The following is an 8,428-nucleotide window of genomic DNA, read 5'->3' as shown; positions in this document are numbered from 1 at the left end:
AACCATTTTCTAGATCAATTACCATTGGCATAACATTGCGATATCCATTACGATGAGCTTCTTTAACTAATGAATCAACACCTTACTATGTTAATGAGAGACTATTTTGTTGAGATCATTCAATCCATACCATCATCTAATAAAGATTGTTTACAATATACAAATGAAGTGCATCCCACTCACGAGAGACTATATAAAATAAATAGACTAGTTAGAAATAACTTATAATGATGATAGATAAGAATTAATTAACTACAATAACATCTTACAATTACCTCTCACTTTCCTTAATCTACCTTTCCCCATCAAGTACTCCCTTTTGAATGTGTTCATGGTGTTGGGTTCCCAAATGCTATCTACATGGATCTTTGATGCAAACTTGGGAAGATGTTCACTAATATACACTATGGTCTGGTAAACTATATATACCTCAACCATGGAACCCTCAATACATGCTCTCTATCAAGCCAAGCCCTTCAAAAATTTCAAGTGCCTCTTATCCATCCACATTGACCTAGTTGGTACAAGTCCACATAATTTGATCTCATCAATTAGATGTATATACAATTGATTAATTGTGTATTGTCTTTGATGTTACACAAATGTCATATATTTATTAGTTAGCATATGTTGAGTTCATTTAGGAATCGAAGAAAATTTTTTGTGGCTACCATATAATCCAGAGTTTTCCAAGTTTAGAAAGAAATGTTTACCGAATTCACTCGAGTGCCAAAAGAAAGTCTGTGGATGATGAGTATTAACCGAGCTCACTTAGTTAATGAAAGAAATGTTGGATCGAACCAATGTTGACTGAACTCACTTAGTTACCAAAGAAATTTTTCAATATATAGTGTTGACTGAGGTTCGCTTGGTTAACACAAGAAAATCACTTCTAAGTTAGTGTCTACCAAGCTAGGTTGGCTACCAAAGGATTTTCTTGTTTTGGCATATTGAGTTTAATTTATTTCTCTATTGATTCTAGCTAACTGAGGTAATGAATATTAATTACTCTAAATTGTATTCTAGCTAACTTGACTATCTGAATGATATAAGTAGAAGGTCAAGTTGTGGGATAGAGTATGCAAAGTGCAATAATTGAAGATTTGATAAATGCTCAGAGGAAGAAAATCTAAAGATAAGAAGAATGTGTTTGTGAAGTTGAAAAAATACATTCAACTAGGAAGGATCAAGTGCAAGCTAGAATAGAGATCTATAATTAGCAATTTAGTTGCATCAAAATTAGGTCATCTCATTATTACTCTATAACCATTGTAATAGTGATATAAATCTTTTAATAGAGTTGGTTTAACAACCATTTATAAATCGTCTAACAAGGTTGTAGTTCTATTGAATTTTCTAAAGACCTCTGACAAGACCACTCCTAGTAGGGTGATTAAATCCTCTAATAGGGTCACACCTAACAGTGTATTTTATAACCTTTAATAGGGTTGGATCCTAATAAGACTCACTTTAGAAGAGTGAAAACAATAACTATTTACAATTGGTGGTTTTTCCCAAACTAGGTTTCCATGTTAAATTTGGTGTCAAAAGTGTTCATGCTATTTCTTTTCAATGCTTTCAATTAAGTTAAAGTAATGATAATCATAGATACCATCATAAGATCTACAAAGCTAATTCATTATCAAGTATATTCAATATTTACCAAGTTACAATAGTTTATGTGTGTATGCCTAGCATTAGCAGTATTCATTTTTCAAAGTTTATTTTGTACTAACATCTAAGGGACTTGGGATTTATTTTAGTAGTAACTAATTCACCCCTCCCCTCTCAGTTACTCCTCCTATATTTCCAACAATTGATATCAAAGCTTTTGGTGCTTGTAGAGAAGTTTTTAAGGACCCAAGCTAAAGATCAAGATGTCTTACAAAAGAGATTTTCCCAAGTTGAATAGAGACAATTTTGCAGCATGGCAAGGACTCATGAGGTTACGTCTAGCTACTATCAATGATTTAGATTGTAAATATCTTGATACAGAATACAAAACTCTCATTGAAATTTTTTCATTTGAAGATATTGCTAAAAATAAGAATCATAATATCATGATGATTGATATTGCATATTCTCTTAGTTATGCTGAATTTGATGAGGTAAAAGACTATAAAACTACTCATAAAATGTGGATCATAGTAAAAGATATCTATGGAGGAGATGAAAATGTAAGGAAAGCCAAAGTAGAAAGTCTCAGAGGTTAATTTCATCAAATGAAAATGAGAGAAGATAAAAATCTTTCAAAATATGTGGAAAGAATCAAGGCCAATGTAAGTACAATCAAAGCATCTAGAGGAGATATTGATGACACAACTGTTGTAAGAAAGGTACTCTGAAATCTTCTTCCGATTTATGCAATTAGAATGTCTACTATTCAAGAAATGAGATGTGATCCAAATAAAAAAATAACCTTGGATGCTCTAGTTGGAAGATTGGTAGCTTTTGAATTAGATAACTACGATAACTATGTTCCTAATTCCAAAAACATTGAGTTTGAATTTGAAGCCAAACTCTCACTCAAAGAAAAGAGTAAGAAATAAAAGGCTAATCATATAGGAAGTGAAGAAGAAACAAAAGAAATTTCCAATAATGATCTTGAAATTGTTAAAGCCCTACTTGTAAAGAAATACTCCAATGGTGGAGGAAAGTACAAAGGTAAAATTCCTCTAATCTTCTTTTCTTGTGAAGAAGTTGGTCATATTGTTGTTAGGTGTCCAAATAGAGAAAGCAAGGATAAAAATAAAAATTATAAGTACAAAGGCAAGAAAGAATTCAAAAACTACAAGAAATACAAGTACAAAGGTAAGAAATCTTGTTTTATGGCTAAAGATTTTGATAATAGTAAAGATGAATGGTGTATATTACCGTAAAAGATGAATTTGATAATGAAGGAGATAAGATAGCACTTATCTATCATGTTAGCAACAATGATACATGAATTATTCATAGTGGATGTACACATCATATGACTGGAGATAAAACAAAACTAGAATATTTTGAACACTGTGATGGAGGTAGTGTAAGATTTAGAAACAATGAACCTCGTTGCATAAAAGGGAAAGGTCATATCTCATTAGCCAATGAACTTATACGTGATAATGCCTATTGAGTTGAAGGACTAAAGAATATTCTACTGAGCATGGTAGTTGAACAATATTAGATTCAAGGTAGAATTCATGGATGGAAAGACAAAATTGCTGGATGAAAATGGAAATTTGGTTGGATCAAGCAAACAAATAAAAGGTAATGTATTTTATCTTGATCTCAGTGAAAGTTCATGTTTGATTGCTCATATAGAAGAAAGTTGGCTATGGCACAAAATATTATGTCATGTAAACATTTATAATCTAGTTAAGATAAGCAAACACAAAAGGGTAAGAGGTATTCCTAGCTTGAAGAAACCTGATATGGGTCTATGCAGGAATTGCTAAATTGGTAAGATGGGAAAGACTAGTTTCAAAAGAAAAAACTATTGTTTTGAAAAAGTCTTAGAACTTGTTCGTACAAACTTATGTGGACCTATTGGAATATAAATTTATACTGGAGAAAAAAAATTCATTCTTTTTGTTGATAATTATTCTAGAATGATGGTTGTAATGTATTTAAAAGAAAAAAATGATGCTTTTCAAAAATTCAAGTGGTACTTGGAAAGGGTAGAGAAAGAAACTGGAAAGAAGTTAAAATGCTTAAGATTATACAAAGTTGGTGAATTCATCTCAAATGAATTCAATGAATTTTGTATTGAAAGAGGAATCAAAAGACAAGCATTAGCTCCTGGTATGCCATAGTAGAATGGTATAGCTAAAAGAAGAAATAGATCCATCATGGATTGTGCAAAAATATTGATGATAGAAAATAATGTTGGAATCAAATACTGGAAGGAAGCTATCATCACTATAGTTCATGCCTTGAACCGAGTATAGCTAAATAAAGACTTCAATAAAACTCCTTATGAATTATGGTATGGCTACAAACCTAATGTAAGTTACTTAAAATGATTTGGTAGAAAATGTTATATCTTGAAAGAATCTAGAAAAGGCAAATTTGATGTCAAAGATGATGGAGGCATATTTCTAGGATACTCCTGTAGAAGTAAAGCATACAAATGTTTGAATTTGTCTACCCATAAAATCATAGAAAGTGCACATGTGAGAATTAATGAGTTTGTAGAAAAGAGTGAAGAAGAAAGAAAGAAATAGCTAGAGGATTATAAAAGATTTGTTTACTATGAACTTGATATCCTACCAAATATATCTAAAAGAGAAGAGACCTCAACTCCCAAGTCCCTAAAATCTCCAATAGTTACCACATTAGTAAATTTAGACCTAATTTTGAACGAGGATTCATTGCAATGTCAACACCACTATGTTGACAAAATGATGAACACTGTTGTTGATCTTTTTTCATTGAGCTTATGACACACAAAATTTTTGTCAATTTTTGATGTTACTATTGTAGATATATCGATTAAACTATTGTTAGGATATTTGCCTCAACCCAAAAGCATTGTAAGTGTCCTCATCAAAATGTTATGCTCCTTGTCATCAAAATTGTCACAAATACTTGTCAAAACTCATGTTGGATGGATAGCATCCTTGTCAAAATGCTATGCTCTGCCTCATCAAAATGGTAAGGAATAGTCACCAAAACTTATGTCACATGTATAGCATCCTCATGGAAATGCTATGGTCCCTTTCATCATAATTTCTATGAATACTTGTGAAAAATCATGTTGCATGTGTACCATCCTCATTGAAATGTTGTGGTCCCTTTCATCAAAATTGTGATGTCTGGTTCTATTTTTTTTTTAAAAAATTATATTATCAAATAAAATATGTAATGCCTTTCAAATCCAAATAGATATCAAATCTATTAATAGGGTAGGGATGGGATATGAAATCCTATTGGCACGAGCAGGAAGGACATGCTCCTTTTGCTATCACACATGACTATTATAGAGTCCTTCAACCTCTACAATAGTGACCTCCATAGGAAAGTCTAGAGTGTTTGTAACTACAATGGTGGCTTTCATAGGCAATTCTAGTGCATTTGCAACTTTTTTTTGGCACTAGTAGAGTTTTTAATAAAAACCCCTCAATAGGTCAGATCTCTCTATTTTTTTGGTTGTAGGACTTGTAGTTTATAGAGATAAGGGAGGCAATAGCATAGATGATGGGGACCAATTGTAAGTACCTACAAGAAGTGGAGCTAAGGGAATCACTAGGAGAGTAGTTGCAACACATCTTCAGCAAAGCCAATGAAAGGGAGAAGGCCACCATGATTGTGCTTTTGGGGATCAATTACTAGTTTGGCCATCATGTTCACAATGGAAAACTTATTCACAACCTTTTCCTACCCATCATTCAAGTTATAGGCCACCTAACACTTGTCAATGGTATGATTAGAAGAATTCTCATGGATGAACTCTTTCACCAAGTGATTGTGGCCTTAGACCTAATGGATGCCAATCTCGCTGGTGGGCTGCTAAAGGCATTGTTTACTCTTGAAGATAAGGAAAAGAAAAAGATTATGAAAAAATCTTGGATGATCTTCAAGAGCTATGTTTCTCAAGTTAATGATATGTAATTTTTTTTGTCATTCTATCAAGTTAATGACAAGCCTTTTTCAGAGGATTTTGCAACTAGGTTGGCCTCAATTGGCAAGGGTATTGGATACCTTTATCATTGAGGATGTATTTTAAATTTATTATTGGAGGATCTTCTCTATAACATATGTATCTATTTTTTGGTGATCAATATAATTGGTACAACCCCCTAGGTAGAGCTTGCTTAAACAAATAAAAATATCCATGTCACTAAAAAAAGCATACAACATTGTTCATTGTAACCAATTTGAAAGGGATAAGCATCATTCAAAACCTTTACCTAAAATAAGGAATCCCTATGAGTGCTCAAATTATCATTTAGCCATGTTTCCAACTTCAAATACTCCCTTCTAGATGCAAAAGCCACAAGTTCAATTGTAAAAGAAAAGGGTGTCATGTCCATCACAAGTGACAATGCCTAAAAATTGCAAGTTATGTGTTTAATAATGATGAAAATAACCTAAAAATTAAACCAAAAGCAACTCTAAGATAATAAAACATAAATTAAAAGTTCCCTCTCTAGTTTTTTCTTTGAAATTTACTAGAGAGTAAGGAAAACATGGGGTTCCCCAACTATCCCTAGTACACAATCCCTAAAAAATGGCATGGCCAATGTTTCTAATATTGACTTTTACCCAAAATTACCAGCAATTGTGCATGACACTTGGTTCTTTATTTATGGCACATTAGTGAGACATGATACGCATAAATAGTTAATGTTAAAATGTGAGCAATCAATATAGCTTCATTCCTACATACACAACAATAAAAATGTGTACACATAATTGTGCTATAATGATTACCTTTATCTCTTGGAATGCATCTAAATTTTTTGAGATACTACTAGAATCTTTTGAATAGATGTCCATCATACTCTAAAGGACTGACATACTTCATCAATTCAACAACTTTTTTATAACATACCTTTATCCCATGCATGGAAAATAGGCCCAAACCATGTAATGAGGATGGAGCTATGCGACATATCCTCTCATTAACACAAAAATTAGTGCTAATTGGAGGTAGCTCATTAGGTACCCATTCTTTCTCAATATGGGTGTACTGAAAGGATACCTTTATTTCACCTTTTCTCTCATCATCATAAGAACATGACCCCCCTTTAGCAAGGAAAAATTTCATGCATTTATTGAACTTTTTTCTAATCTTTTGACCTCTAGTTGATCTCCCATTTTAGCTATAGTACATGTAGAACTTTCATCTACCATTCCCTCATTTCCCTCATTTGATGTAGATAGATCTACCAAGTGCCTATTCGATGGTCCCCCCAATCCATCACATGAGATATTGTCACCTCCCCACTTCAACTACTAGAGGATTTTGTTAATAATTAAATAATATATAGAGAATAATCAAGTCATGACCCTTGCGTATGGTTCTTCTTTGTCTATACATGATAGATATAAAATGTACTAAGTTGAAAGTGATTATATAATTACATATCTATATGGTTCTTCTTTGTCTATTTAAAAAAGAAGAATATAAGAAAATTATGTCTATTTATTGACTTATAGCTACTAATCCATATCACTGTGCATGATCCTTGCCAAAGGGGTTAAATTTCCTACATATGTTAATCATTTATCTTAAGTTAGCTACAAATAATTTATAAGACAACGTGAACATTTCACTCAATTTATTTTAGGACACCTACGTATGAAATGATCAGAGCTTACTAGGAGTTGTGTATATCTTAAAATTTTTGCACATGTTATACTTAATGTTTATATCGGCACATATTATTTTGAAAGAAAAATTTGGTGCATGTTGTACTTAACAATTAGAGCTTATTAGAAGTCATGTATATCTTAAATTTTTTGGACATGTTGTACTTAATGTTTACATTTGTAGATATGGAAAATTGGTGTATGTTGTACTTAGCGATCAAAGCTTAGTAAGAATCATTGATCCCATACCTTGTACATTTAAATAATGTCATTGATCATCTTCTTCATCTATCTCATCATCACCATCATCATCATCATCATTATCATCATCATCACCATCACCACCACTATCATCATTGTCATCATCAAAATCATCATCATCATCATCAACACCATCATCATCATCACCATTATCATCATCATCACCACTATCATCATCATCATCATCACCAGCATTGTTTTCATCATCACCATCATCTTGATTCCCATCATCTTCTTATTCATCATCATCTTGAACATCTTCTTCTTCCATAACATCATACTTTATTGACTCTAACAACAAATGACCAACCCTACTTATGTGGAACCTTAAAGTAAAATATTTTCTCACATTGGCTTGGAAGAACATAGCACACATCTCCAACTAGCTCAAATGAACTTGTATTAATCCTTGTAAATCTATTATCATGTTGAATAATAGTTCTATCTAGATCTTTTTGATTTAGTCATAGCCTGTACCATTTGATGACAAATAGAACTAATTTGAAGGAGTTAAAATTGCACTCAATTATATCATCCAAGATTCCATAGTATTGATTTTAAGATTTTTGAGGATGTATGTCATTTCTTGATGATATATTAGTGACCTTGAAAACAATAATCATCCTAGAATCACAAGTTTTCTTAGTTTCATCCAACTTTTTTATGCAAAATTTGTGCACATGATAGTACATAGCCTTGTGGCACTTAACCTACAATTTTTGAAGCATATGACAATTATTTGCATCGTGAGTTGATATGAAACATATGCGTGATGATCATTAATAAATTTGTACATACCTATCCACCTCTTAAACCCTTTACTAGATCAACTATCATTGGCATAACATTAAAATATCCATTATGATAA

Source organism: Cupressus sempervirens, chromosome 9 (assembly GCF_028749045.1).
Source record: "Cupressus sempervirens isolate cs-2001-9-10 chromosome 9, ASM2874904v1, whole genome shotgun sequence".
Lineage (NCBI taxonomy): Eukaryota > Viridiplantae > Streptophyta > Pinopsida > Cupressales > Cupressaceae > Cupressus > Cupressus sempervirens.
This window is presented reverse-complemented; position numbering follows the sequence as displayed.